This window comes from Larimichthys crocea, chromosome VII, assembly GCF_000972845.2.
Source record: "Larimichthys crocea isolate SSNF chromosome VII, L_crocea_2.0, whole genome shotgun sequence".
NCBI classification, from domain to species: Eukaryota; Metazoa; Chordata; class Actinopteri; family Sciaenidae; genus Larimichthys; species Larimichthys crocea.
This window is the reverse complement of record NC_040017.1, coordinates 26,391,645-26,406,952: the sequence shown is the minus strand read 5'-3', so window position 1 is coordinate 26,406,952 and position 15,308 is coordinate 26,391,645. Positions and strand designations below refer to the sequence as shown.

Genomic DNA, 15,308 nt, shown 5'->3' with positions numbered 1-15,308 from the left:
TGGTGCCATAATAATAAGGAGGAGCGAGGCCTCCTCTTGGTAATTGATCATAATATCAACTGCTTCCCACCTATCACCCGGTCTTTAAGCCCAGCAAACCAGTGATTAGAACAGTAAATGTGCGGTGTAGTGACCGTACGGAGGAGCTGGGAGGAGGTTTTCTCTGCACAGACTGGGACACGATCACAGAATCAATTACTGCTTATATCTCTTTATGTGCTGACAGAAGATTCTTGCAAATCAGGAGACACCAGAGGACTGAGAAGAAACTCAGTCATTCGAATGTGCAGTTTGGTTTTGAGGTGTCTGCACATAGATGCATAGTCACATACTAATGTTGATGCTGTTATAGACATGTGGTTTATTTGAAGATACTTGCTTAGTCACGGGTTGTTATCTTGACCAATGCCAGGTCAGAGGTTATTTGAATGGGGGTGCCAAAGAGCCACCAGGTTGGCGCCACTGCCAGATGTATAGATGAGATAATGACTTCTTTTAAATGGATAGATATGGGGCCAGGTCAAAGGTTAAGCCTTCAGGTGGTCTTTCCTGGCAAAGGAATTTCTTTTGTCTATCTGTTCCTTTGACTTAAGTGACTTGGCTCTGCCCCGGCCGTCTCACACTCGAGCTGGACTACATGCTGGACTGACTCATTATTGGTGGCCTAAGTAGCTGTTTAGCTCTCTGCAACACAATGCACACATAACGTCAAAGCTGTGACCTCTTTAACTAACATTTAAGAACTGTTGGTCCGGCCCGATCTTACGTTTTATCAAACAACAGGTCAAAATGAATTCAGCGCTCTCTGATCCAGCGGCTCCCTGAGGACGGATCAGTTCATCCTTTTTGTTTACTCCGCATACAAACGACGGTGTCAGCTTCCAACCTGATCAATTTATAGTGAAACTCCCAGACGACGCTTCTATACTGAAGAGGAGATCTGAAGATGACAGGCTCGTGGATCATCTGCACATCAGTGTATGTAGAAATATAGAATATACTGTTAGTATTTAGGGGCGTCTGTGTGAGAACGCCTCCTTTTTTTAGAGATATATAATGCAATTTTATATAGAGCTAACATTTAAAAAAAAGGTCTTAACAGCTGCTTTGGAAATCTGACGGTTCAGTTTAAGGCTCAAATCTTGGCAGGAAAAATTGTGGGAACGTCCAACATCCACCCACCCCGAAGACACATGAGCAGTCTACTATTCAGCAGGATTTTATCTTACACTAAACTCTGAGTATGAACCTCTGTCAGTTAAACTTACTGATGGGCAACTCCTGGAGGACAGACAAAGGGGTAAGGAGGCACTCATAGCATCTCCATCGCTGCAGGTCTATGGACTGTTGAGTGAGTCTGAGAGTGAATGAGGAGAGGGAGCGGCATGAGCAAGGACAAAACAAAACGTTATTTTCTAATTTGCTTCACGTCGGTTACACTATAAAGAACCAATAAACAGACACACCTCCACACAACAGCAGCACTAAAAGTGGCACAGATTTGTTTTCAATGCGGTCTGAAGCCGCACTCGGAGGCCGCCTTGAGTACTTTGACCTGACCTGACTTGATAACTGCAGCTTTTCACCAATCATGTGAATAGTTTGAGACGCAAGGCTTTAATTTTTGTAGATTTTAACAGCATGAATGGCTTTGAGACTAGTCGGCCTCGACTGTTTGAGTGACAGGTGATCTACAGAGAATTCAACACCAGGATTCTCTGTGCAACAACAATCTCACTTTCTACATCTCACACACTCTGTCGGTTTTTCCAGCAACGTGAAGGTTAATGGCCACATGTAGGCGAACATGTCACACAAGTACAATATCAGTGAAAATAACAATCAGGACAGGATGTGTTGCTGTTGTGCCGCAGCCCGAACACGGCGCCTGTCACCACAATGCATGTTAGACACGATGACGGTGCTGCTGAGAGCAGCAAGAGAACAACAAGACAAGAGCGACCGCATGATAACAGTTTCCAGCCCGTCATCAGCTGCTGAGCTGAGTCATGAGACTGAAGCCTGAGGACCCGCGCTGTCATCAGAAGGCTGCCTCACCTGTGTGTCTGTCAAGACAGACTTTTCTTTATCCATCATTTAAACAAGCCACACATGGCAACGGAAATGAAACTTTCATATCATCTAATAATCAGATATTAGCGACTACACCCAGCTATGACACTGCGAGAGATCTTCACAGGATTTTGCAACATGTACCGCAATTGTTCACACAGGAAGACGAATCACTTTGTGTCTCCTCCTGTTTGAGTTTGAAGCTCTGTGCAGCGCTATAGCATCGACAAACAAACTTCCTGTGTGGACATTTTGTGAGCGATGCGTCTTTTTTCAGGGCGTCCAGCTCGGCTTTCATGCACCGAGTCCATGTCTTTGTTTAGAAAATGTATATTAAGATATGTGTCTGCTCTGTTGTAGCTTTTTCTACACACTTGTTCGTCTTGTTTGCTCCTGTAAGAGGCACGTTTTGCATATAAATGTGGCAACACGAAAGTTTTGAGGTTGAATATTTGAGGTCAGAATTGTAACATAACGTCTCTGTGTGCCCTGTGATGAGCTGTGTCCCCCGCCTCTCGCCCTAAGTCAGCTGGGATACGTTCCAGCCCCTCCCGTGATCCTAGTGGGGATAAGCGGTTACAGAAACGGGATGGACGCTGTAAACAGGATTATATAAGGAAAGGGTAGAACTGAATGTAAAGCAGTGAGGAAGTATCGAAAGTCAATGGAAGGACGCCGGCCAACACAAACACAGATCAGCTCCAGGAAATTTAGGCAGTCCTAAAAAATGTACTTGTTCCAAAGATGTTGGACTCACTGAACGCACGGACGCGAGATGCTGAAGGAGAATAACAGAGTTTCTGCTGAAGCCTCTCTGACAGACCGACACTGAACTCCAGCAGAACAGTTACGACGGGAATGAAAACACTCCAGACTTCAGTTTCACTTTCTTCAGTCGCGCTAACGTAAACACTGGTTAGAAATTCCAAAACTTTTTCCTGACTTTGCAGATTTATTCCTGTTCCGCGGCCTAAAAATGTCCTTCCTTCCTGCTTTGCCACATGAATCACTCTGGAGAAATATTTCAGGAATTCGAGGTGCGGTGTCACAGCAGAATTCATATCGCTCCACAATGTGCAGTATATGCAGAGCCTCTTTCATGTGTCTTGTTTCCTGTTTCTATATCAGGCTCCGGGAAGTCTAAACTCAATCAAGCTGCTCCATTTACACCCGCAGCCCCTCGACTGAGCAGCAGCCTGTTTACAGTAACACAAAGCCATAAACCGAAACAAAGAGAGGCTGATGAGTAAAAGGATTTTCTACGAGGACGGACTGGACACAATAACAGGAGCTTTGATTCTTTGTCTAACTGTTTTGTTAATGAATCGACCAACAATTCATTAGAAACATCGACTGTATATCACCACACTGTTTCCTTCTCTATGTTTCAGTCTGTCATTTCACCTTTTAAAAAAGGATTACTGTAAATAAAACTACAATCCACATCAAGGAATGTAATGCTTGAAGTCCGAACATGACAGACACACGATACGCTTTCCATCATCAGTGACACCGCTGCAAATGTTGGTGAATCACAAAATACAAAAAAATAATTTAGTGTGTCAGTGTGATTTTTTGTTCCAAGGAGGGAATCAAATGTTTCCATTTCACTGCCCACACAGGCGTAATGGTCAGAGCGGGTCCATCATTTTCATCCACAAACACAAACACACATTCGTGACCTGTAAACGCTGCAGCAACAAAGCTGAGGAGCAAAATTCTGCTTCATTATCAGCTCATTATTAAAGTCACATTAAAACAACTGTGCCGACTCTGATCATTAGAGAGCCACACATGTTGCACAGACGTGTCCTCTGCACAAACACGTCTCCACGTCGGCCTCTAATTGCGTGATCGCGTTTTGATTCAGTCCTTCATGCTTATTACTGTAGTTAGCGTGAAATTTTAAAATCGAAACACATGGCTCTGTTGTCAGCGATGCAGAGTGTCGAGTTCATGTACCACATCTTTCCCACGGTAATACCAATTTGTTGAACAACTGATTAGCGAGTATTCGACATCTCAGTGCGACACCAGATTTATGTAATCAGTAGGTGATGTGAGGAGGGACGGTGTTAACCTGCCAGCACATCTTCTCCATCCCTTTCTGAAACATGAACAAACAGCTTCATGTATGTGATGTGCATTATGGTCTAATGGCGGAGGCAACAGAAGTCCGCTCAGGTTTGAATGTACTGAGCGCAGCCTCTTTCTTTCTCTGCAGCACACACGCTGCTGTCCGTTCAGTCTCCATTCTGCTGTGCTGCAGAGGCCCCGTGCGCAGGCTCATTTGCTGCCCTTTAACCTCATGATGTATTCGGCTTGTTTGTAGCCGACACTGTAGCTGACCATCTGGTAAACTGAGGTTAGTCATCAGTACGGAGGAGGAACAGAAATGAAAACGAGTGAAGCGGAAGAGAAGAAGTGAGTCGAGGAAAACAGAAAAGGTGAACAGGGAAGAGAAAGAGCGGCGCGGTGCCCGAGGCAGAGAGACAGAGGGGAAGTCGAATGCTGCAGGTAGTTAATCCTGGCTGTTCATTTCATGCTCGAGTGGCCGTGCAGCCGTCCATGTTTCAAAGCTCTCGTAGGCTCGACCCGGCGCCCTGCAGGGAAAATTAATGACTTAATAAAAGTGCCACATTTTCCTGTGACGTTTCCCGCATCGAGCTTTATTGGACAAATCTTAATTTGGCTCTGATCAGATCACCAGAGCTTGTTACTATACGTCTGGAAAGAAATGAATGAGGCACTTTGTGTGTGTGTGTGTGTGTGTGTGTGTGTGTGTGTGGATGACTAACTTCTTTCCTTTCTGCAGCAGCCAATAAACAGGACATGATGTATGATACTTTTTAAGCTGAGCACCTGTGTTGCTGTAGTCTTCCTGAAAGCTTGCTGCATGACACGGCAACATTTGTTGTTGTTTTTTCCATTCGGGATTTTATTCTCCTCAGATCAAACATTTGCATTGTACGTTGACAAATGCAGACTCAGTTTGTACCGCTGAGTTTTCTTTGAACTTCTTGCTCGCAACTGGAACAAAAGAGGGTTGTGTCATTTTTCCAGTCCGTCCTCAACCACTAAACTCTGACCATATGTTGTTCTGGGCGTTTTTGATCCAGTGGTTTCGAATTTTCTTCATTGTTATTTTCTAATTGGAAACAGCTGATCATTGATTTCCACTGATAGATAACAACTGATCCTGACAGAGCGGTGCCTTGATTCATGTGAATATTCTTTCTATTATCATTTCTACTTACTACAGCTTCCTCGCAGGATGAAGCCGTCTCTTTGTTTGCGTGCACAGTGTATGTTAGAAGCGCTCAGCGGTTTGCATGCCGTGTCCTCGGCTGCTCGCTGCTCACCTCAGACAAATGATATTCCAGTGGAGGTTTGGATGTGGAGGTGTCAGCAGTTTTAATGACAGGCTGCAGAAAACCTCCACTCATTTCTGAGGCGCTGCCTGCCAGACTAATCCCACCGGAGCTCAGTGTTTGTGTGTGTGTGTGTGTCAGGCACAGAGAGGGAGCATGCATATGATTGTCTGAATTTCTGTCGAGTCGAGGGTATGTGTGGGTGTGTAGATGAGTGAGACTATGTGCATTGACAGATGGGAGTTAACTAGAATGGCCACCCAACAATATGCACACACACAAACACACACACAGCCCCACACACAACAGTAAAGGCCAAACCCGATCTACTGAAATAATAATCCACGACGATGTTATCAAAAGAAAAACAAGTTTTACTCAAACCGAGGTTAAAGTCAGAATTAGCAGCGGTTGGGTTTAGTCACGTACGTGTTGAGGTGTGGCAACTCTGGGAAATTTGATGTCAAGTTAGGTCCTCATTAGATTTCAAGTACAAACGCGTGTGTGTGTGTGTGTGTGTGTGTGTGTGTGTGTGTGTGTGAGTGTTTGCCAGCGCCAGACTGCTGCCAGGATGCAACTGCTTCCTGTGCCACTTCCTGTTTCGTCTTTACTCATCTGATTGGCCGGTTTCGTTCTATTCTGGTTGGTTGTGTCGAGTGACATGAGGACACAGATGTAACAGAAATCTCGTAATCTAGCAGGAGCGGGTTACGAGTATCTGACATAAATCAGGTGAACAGCTAGCCCGTACCAACGACTGTAGATTAAAATAAACCAAAATATACATTTATACTAGAAAAAGAACAAAACAGAGAAGTCTCAAGATTAAAGAACAAATATGTGTGGTATGAATCAAGCAACCGACCAAATATCAGAAAGATACTAGAATGAATAAGCTGTGATGAAATCTGATTGTAGTATTAACATTCATGCTCTGGTCTGAAAGTATTTATAGTGGCTGTTTTCACAGGAAACTATCAAATTATTTTCCCCGCCTGATGACGATTAATGACGATCTCCATTTTTTAGATTTTACGGTCAGATGTTATATTTATAGTTTGACACATGACATCTGATAAACTAATCTTTAAAACTGAAACATTTATAAATTATGACTAGAGCCATCTGTTTGATACAGATGAATCCCTACATCAACTACACACTACGCACCATGGCAGTGCAAAAATAAATAATGTGAACTCTGCTGAGCTGTAGAGGAACTATGATGTTAAAAGAGGAAATGTCCGGTCACTGAACAGGACAGGGTCAATAATTATCTTTAATATAATACTCTATTTTAATACTAAATACTTTCATTTAACACTGAAAAGAAATAAAAGTGTTTATTTACTGTCAAGAGAGAAATCTAAATCACGGCATCATGTTATTTGCTCTGAACGTCACGGTATCATACTGTATACAGCCAGACATGATACAGCCAGAAAATAAGCTGAAAATTGTAGTTGGTCACATGATGGAGAGCATTAAAATAAAATCTGGCAAGGGAAATAAAACGTGCAGAAAAAAAGAGGAACCTCTAACCCTGTCTCTCTGCAGACGAGAAAAGGCTTCTGTGAAGCTCCAAGTATGATTTATTATATTTTGAATTTCATTAAAAACAAACAGGCTTCTCTGTCAGCTTGGTTGAGGCAATAGCTGGCGGTCAGTCAAGAGCAGTGAGGTTAAATTATGAGCACTCACAAATCTGCCAGCTTGCCATCGTGGAAAATATAAGTTAGAGCAAATGAAAGCTGACTTGGTGAGGCGTTCATGCACCACATGGATTATGTTTTAGAGAGTACATTAAGAGCGGACACGCTGCCCTGTCACAGGCAGAACAACTGAAGGGAGAGCGTGCTCTTTTGTATTCTCCTCACCTTTTCCCTCGTTGATGTTTGAAGTTTTACCAGCTTTGCTCCGCCCGCGGGACACCACCACAATGTCGAACTTCTACACACTGCTACTCGAGATAAAGCAACCAGGTGAAGCGAAGCTTACTGTGTGTTACTGCTGTGCGCTAACTTAATTAAAGATTTGGTAATATACATTACTGAAGTACTGAAGAAGTCCTTAAGATTTCAGTCCTGGTTCAAGGTTGGTAATGACAAAAGCGGTTTAATGCTATACTGCATGTGCAACTACTACTACTATTTACAGCACAGCCAAGTAAACTCTCACTGTTTTAATAAGAAGTCATTAATAATCACAACCATGGTCTGATTTATATATTTCACACAACATGCAGGACACAGTAAAGTTTGTTATGCTGCTGAGGTGTGCAGCCTGTTGTCTTTTTGTGGTAATATAAAACAAAATAGTAAAACAAGATAGTGCATTAATTAAGATTTTAAGGATTATAACATCATGACATCCTCACACTTTAACCTCGTTCATCAAGCCTCACCTGAATTATAATACTTAAATAGCAGATTATGAATTATTTATGTAGCAGCTTAAATAATAAAACTCTCTGTTCTCATGTCAGCGTGAGCTTTAAACAGCGAGGCTCACGTTATTAATGACTGCTAATCTCATTCTGAGCTAAAGCCTTCCTGACCCAAAGCTTGCATACTAAGAGGAGAGAGAACAAGAAAGAGAAACACTCGTTCATTTCAGTGAGGTGTTGAAGCAGAACAGCTGAACCTGGTTCAACTTCTGCTGGAAGCCTCTGGACTCAGCAAGCGAAGAAAGTGAAGAAGTCTGCTTGAACCGTGCACGGCCAGGACCTGGACCAGCCAGATTATTGACAACTGAACAACTAGCTGCAAAAACTAAAGTAAACTTCACAACACAAAGTGTCATCTGTGCAAATACGAACCAAAGAGAGACGCAGGAGGGAGCAACAAGAGGAAAAATATTGATCAAGGCAAAGTGAAGGGGCGAGGGGTGAAAGAGGCTGAAAGTGAGAGAGACAAAAGAAGTGGAAGGAGAAAGAGAGATGATGTGAGGGATGGAAAGGGGGAAGAGCCAAATGGGTAGAGAGAAAGAGAGGGTAATTTTAGACCCTGGCAAAGAGAGAGGGGGGGAGAGAGAGAAAGGGTCAATGAAAGAGAAGAGGCAGAAAAAAAGAGACAGAACGGGGAATAAAAAGAGAGGAGAGTCATTGATTTTGAGGGAAATAAAGAGGGAGAAAGAAAAGAAAAGAAAAAGAAAAGAGAGGGCAGAGATACAGAGGTTAATGGGAAAAAAGAAGGAAGACAAACAGAGAGAGAGAGAGAGAGAGAGAGAGAGATGGTTATCGACCTCTGAAACTGCTCTAATGCTGGCCACAGGTGCTGCTGTCTCCACACTGGAGACATCTGTGTGTGTGTGTGTGTGTGTGTGTGTGTGTGTGTGTGTGTGTGTGTGTGTGTGTGTGTGTGTGTGCGTGTGTGTGTGTGTGTGTGTCTAACAGGGCTAACAGTGTTTACAGACAGACAGCAGTGACCTCATCACGCCATGGGTGCATTTAGAGGCGGCGTCAGATTATCAGCACACACACACACACACACACACACACACACACACACACACTTCTGATCCGTCCCTCTCTTTTTTGTTTAAATCTGCCTCTCGGTCTGGAGGCCATCAGCCGTATCATTTCATCGGCACACAGAGACAGACACTCGCTCAGTTTGTTGATACCACCATCCCGTTTTTTTCCATTTAAAGAAATGCAACAGTAACACAGAGAACATCCACACTGGCCTGAACGTTACTCCAAAGCCTCCAAAGAGGACGAGGACAGGTCGGCCTCTTCAGGTGCAGTCAGGAGTGGTGACAGTACGGAGCGCCGCTGATTAAACATGCATGTTTCTGGTGAACTGTGACCCGAATGTATCCGTCTATAACTAATGAACGAGGACGTTAACTCCTGTGAGAGCTAACGGTGCTCAAACACCAGAACAAGGTTAAGAGAGAGGAAGACGAGATGAATGATCACAAGAAAGACTTAACAAAGACCACGAGCCAACAGCTGGAAAGTTCCTCCACCCAACTCAAACTCACAGCAGTTTGAAAAACTGAATGAATTAATATTCTGTTTATCTTTGTGGACTGAACTTTGAGCTTTCATTAAAAAATTAATCTTTTTGTCTCCACGTTGGCCGTACGTCCACATTAAGTAAGCGTTTTGATCATCAGAGCGGAGATTCAGGCGTTGTGGTTTCACTTTGACACAGAAAAGTTTTATTTTGAATTTGAAATCAGAAGCGACAGCTGCGTCTGTTTGTTCACGCGTCTAAAATCTTCAGTCTGAAAATATGACAGAGATCTTTGTTAGAGACCATAACTCTATAAAAATGAATTAAGTTCGGACTTGTTGATTAGTTTGCAGTATTACACGCTGTCATTGAAGAACACTTTGCCATCACATCACAAATCAGATTAACAAAGAAACTTTTTCAATTAAAAACATCTCACAATAAATAAAAACTAATTGTTTTGCATTCATTTCGGAGCCACTGAAACTGTCTGACGCTCGCCTACATTAATTCTGGTTTCAGACCTGAAAATCTAATGATGCTAATTAAATCCTTAATTCTTGACTGTGATGAATCAGAAGCAGCTTGTATCACTGTGGGTTGGTTAATCACGTGATGGATGGTGCTGAGTTTCAAAGTTAGTTGTTGGTTTTTCTTATATCGGAGAAAACAAATGACTGTCTTATCACCATGACGACAAACAGAGCAGAGGTTAGCCGGAGACACTGTTGCTGATGCAAATGAGCTTTCGACTCTGTGAAAAACAAAAGTGGCCGAGTCGCCCACGATAAAACACAGAAACACACACTCTGCTCAGAGCGCAGATTAAACATGCAGCTCTACGCTCACCACCGGACTATTCTGGATGTGTGTGTGTGTGTGTGTGTGTGTGGTTGGATGGGTGTGTGTGACTCAAACCGCTGTCACCTTCACTCGCTTATGAGTCATCCCTCTAATTAGGAGACCAGAATCGTGACACCTCTCAGCGCCTCTGCAACAATTATCCAATTAGGTGAAGCGTGAGGCTGCAGGCTCAGCTTTGTCACTTCAGCTGGACAAAAACAACGTGTGTGTCCATCCGTCACCTCAGTGTGTTTACTGTTAGTTAATACTTTAACATTCACGATCTACTCTGTTGTGTTTATTCAGCATTGTCTGGTCTTTTAAGTATTAATAATCTGCTGAATGAGCTACTCACTAACCTGAAAGAGTCGAACAGCGAGAAACACACCAGCGATTAAACCCCAGTCAGAGATTGAACGGCTCCCGTCTCCTCTGTAAACATCCTCTTACGTCTCTTGGCCATTTCCTCAGAGGCTGTTGAGCCCGGTTACATTGCCCACTCGCACAGCCCTGATCCTGGCATGGCACCTGAAAACCTCCTCCTCCCTCCTCCTCCTCCCTCCTCCCTCCTCCTGCCGGTCCAAAGCTCCTTTGCATAACACTTGATCCATGATCCAGGTTCACCAAAATCAGTGAACTAGCTGGTGGTGTATTATATACTTACATACTGATACTGATCACAAGTCAGTGGAGAAGTCAGAAAAGAGAAAAACAAACAAAATGAAGTATGAATTGTTTTTGTCTTTGTGTCTTTGTCTTTACACAACGTGCTCATTTACATGCAGAGCTCACAGCTGTTTGCTCCTCTGCTGCACCAGTGCTGAGGGGGACTCTGTGTTTCCAGCCAGGCGGAGGCTGCATCAGAAAACATTTTGCAGCGTGCAGAGTGTGTAAATGATGTGCTCAGCACAACACACCCACAGAGCCCAGACAGCGCCTACTATACTCTGTATGTGTCTGTGTGACCGCAGCTTCGCCGCCTGTAATCTGACGCTCTGTCACACAATGCAAAAATAACCCATGAGTGTCTCGTGCATGGCTGATACTGTGCACGCTGATTATGCAGGTGCTTTCTGCCTTTCTACAAGAAGTTCATGTCAGACAAAACAAAGAGCCTCAGTTCTTAAAAGCAACATGCAAACACACTTATGAATATTAGATTTAATTCCTCCCTGGACCTTTAAACAGCGCTGCTGTGCGATGTGATGTTACAGTATAATGTGATGGTGTGGAGCCGTGGGTGGCGATCCTCCAGTCAGGCCTCGCTCTCTCCAACACAGTAGCCGTCCTGGCCCTTAATCACAGTGATTACTTAACCACAGAGGCTCTTAAGTGCTGCTTATCAGAACTCCTCTGGAGAGCAATTACACCATCACTGCTCTCTCTTTCACATTCTCCCTCCCTCTGAAGCTCCTTTTTTATCCTCCCGTCCTCTCCCCCGTCCATCACCGTTCTCTCGTCTCTATTTCGCCTCCCACTGCCCTCTCCTCCTCTCCTCTCATACTTTATGTTCTCTATCGTCCTAGTACCTCTTTTGTCGTCTCTCCTCATCTCCTGTCCTTGAATCTCCTAATCCAATTCTTCTAATCCATCTATTAGAGTTTAGGATTCATCCACACATCCAACCGGTCTCACCGGTGCGGTGGCAGAGCGACAGGTGACTACAGAAATCGAGCTCCATGTCCTGTTTGGTGCATTTTCACATCTGTGCACTTGAATAACGTCCCATTGTGTGTCCCGAGTACACAGTTCAAGCGCCGCATGTTGTTTCGGACAAACTGCTGATACGCTGAGCTGTGTTGAAAAGTAAGCCGAGTGTCTCTGAAACTTCAGCCAAGGGTGAACGCATTCTTTTAAAGGTCAACCCACTGTCTGACTTCTCAGGGACACAGAGAACAAGGAGGGAGGAGACAGAGAAGGGGAGAGAGGGAGGAGGACATCGGACAGTTTGGTAAAAGGACCTGGTAGGTAAGTAAAGCTGGAGCTCTTAGCTGACCACAGTCATCCTTCTGCCTTCAAGGTCGGAGCTAAAACAGCTCAGATTATCTTTCCGAGGAGGTCAGAAATAGTTCAGTACAAAGGATGGAGGAGGCGGAGGGGGGCGAGGAGGGCGAGGGGATGGTTTACTGAGAACAGAAGTTATTTTAAAAGATGCAATGAGACAGAAAACGGAACAGAGAGAAAGTCGGCGGCGCGTGTCATTCGATCATAAATTAGATTTCACGCTTTATGTTTTTCTCATTACCAGGTTTGGACGTTCTGCCAGTTTATATATTTGGTTTTGGAAACGAGTTAAAAGCTGAAGATCGCAATCGCACGAGAGATGTAAAAATAACGGAAGAGGGGAGACGGAAGATTACTCCGTGATCTTCAGGGAGTTAGAGGAGAAGAGAGGGAGCGCAGACTGATTTTAATATTACAACTGTTGGAATCCTGTAGGAGGAACAGAGGACTCATTGTGCCGACTGTTTACTAAAAAGACATTAAGACGTGAACATTTCCCTGCAGCTCACGATGCTTTCCCGCAGACCTCTGTCTCCTCTGCTCGGCCCGACAGTCTTACAAACTTACTCATCTGCAAACACCCCGAAACAAAAACCCTGAACACTGAAAGTGGTTTCTCTCACAGCGAACAAGCGGCTGCCATTCATTCACCGTGCAGCATCTTCCACGGGGAGAGATAATCCTCGACAGCAAATAAAAGTATTTGCTTAGACTCCATTAATCCTTCGTAAAGCTTTCAGACGTGTGCCGAACGATTTGGTTTCTTCCCGACATTCACATTAAGAAACTGAAGCCAGGAAATAATCCCTCAGAGACGTGTCACTTTATAAACTCTACTCCCACATCCACGTCTTTTAATTCAGAGCCCAGTGGCTTTACAGAAGCTGTTCATCTCTCTCCTCACACTGTATCTCTGTTAAACACATAAAGACTCAACGCCGGATCTTTGTCCGACCAAAACACGAGCAGGTGAAATCTGGATCAGCACCAAAGGACGATGTGTTTGCCAGCTTTCAGCCATCACTGCTTGTTTTAAAGATACTGACAAGCTGACAGGCTGAGGCTTGAACGCTGAACCTTCCTCATACTTCACTGACAGAGGTAAACGTCTAACATGGACAAAATCTCAACCAGAAGTTTGAACTGACAGACACACGCCGCGTCCTTTAACTTAGAAAAGATGACAGACTTCGATCTGAGCTGGTTCTGCTCCTCTGCACACAGTGAGATACAGTCGGACAGGTTCACTGACACGAGTGGCTGATTTTGTTGTTCAGCCTCATGATTTATTAATTCCCTGCAGTCACACACACACAGACACCCTGTACTGCACTGCACTGTAACATCGACGCTTCCAGCTCAGCCCGTTTTCCACTTTTCCACTTTTCCACTAATGCGATTTGACTTTTGCAAGTAAAAGCAGCATGTGTGAAGAGTGGAAGTGATGTCAGATGTACAGACTGAGTTCATGTTAAAACTCCTCTGACAGTCGGTGATGTACAGTGAGGACATGATGCTCATTACTGTGTGTGTGTGTGTGTGTGTGTGTGTGTGTGTGTGTAATGAGTGTACACAGACAGATCTTCACACATAAACTTTGTGTTGTAGATGATAAATGAGTCTAAAATGTGTCTTATTCATCTCCAACATGCAGCTCTGAAGTCCAGACAGACAGACAGAGTGAAGACATGTGAAGACATAGACAGACAGACACACAGACAGACAGACAGACAGACAGGAGAGTGAAGACACAGACACACAGACAGACACACAGACAGAGTGAAGACACAGACAGACAGACAGACAGACACACAGACAGACAGACACACAGACAGACACACAGACAGACAGACAGACACACAGACAGACAGACACACAGACAGACAGAGTGAAGACACAGACACACAGACAGACAGACACACAGACAGACAGACACACAGAGTGAAGACACAGACAGACAGACAGACAGACAGACAGACACACAGACAGACAGACACACAGAGTGAAGACACAGACACACAGACAGACAGACACACAGACACAGTAACGCCGTACTCACATTCAGCTTCTCGGATTCCTGCTGTCACCTCCAGAAAACTGTGCGCAGTGTATCCATCCAGAGAGAGACCTCCGCGGGAGAAAGTGCACGGATATACGGAGAAGGTGGAGGTGGAGGAGGTGGAGGTGGATGTGTGTGGAGGTCTGGTTAGACAAGCTCCAGAGCGCAAAGCAGTGTGAACCGAGCGGCAACAGCCGACACACTGAGAGAGAGAGAGAGAGAGAGAGAGAGAGAGAGAGAGAGAGACAGAGAGAGGGAGGGCGTCATCATGTAACGCTGCATGTCTCTCTCTCTCTCTGTCTCTCTCTCTCTCTCTGTCTCTCTCTCTCTCTCTGTCTCTCTCTCTGTCTCTCTCTCTCTCTCTGTCTCTCTCTCTCTCTTTCTCTCTCTCTCTTCGTGTTTTCTATTCACGCGGATGTGGATCTACTTTTTGCATCATCACTGACATGCAGTATGATTATTAAAAATAACTTCTGCTCACTCTGATTTAAATGTTTCCTGCCTCAGCTCTCTGTAGCTGCTGTTAGCTGCTGTTAGCTCAGTCTGTTAGCCAGGCTGCAGAAACAAACAGAACTGGTGTCGTGCCAGAACTGGAGCTGGGCAAGAGGCAAAAAGACTGAAGAGGACGTTGATGGAGGAAGCTGAGAAGAGAAGAGTAACTGTTGGCCAGCTCGACATCAGCTGTTTAAATCTTCTCTGAAATATTTAACGAGTAAATTTATGAGAGACTCATGAAGAGGAAACTCAGCTCCTCTCTATTAGAATAACTGGTCTGGACATAATACACAGTTTAACAATGCACTGCTGCCAAACTGGGACTGAGCTAAAACCACATGTCTGTGCTGGTGTGGGCGTGGTCTCTACTCACCTGTCCATCATCAGTAATCAGCACACCTGTCATCAGTCAGTCAGCCCACCTGTGACTTCCACCTGTTCTCTGTGTCTCTGCCTGCTCATCTCACCATCCACCGTCTGCCAAGCCTCCACCTGGATTTG

General features: G+C 44.5%; 1 protein-coding gene across 1 annotated transcript in view; it reads right to left on the bottom strand.

Moving 5' to 3' along the window:
* Positions 1-14,541, bottom strand: part of gpr4 (G protein-coupled receptor 4) — a 34,607-nt gene extending 20,066 nt beyond the window's left edge. The window contains exon 1 of the mRNA XM_019271432.2: positions 14,313-14,541. The gene's annotated coding sequence lies outside the window, so the exon portion shown is untranslated. The remainder of the gene's footprint in view (positions 1-14,312) is intronic.
* Positions 14,542-15,308: the final 767 nt, after the last annotated feature.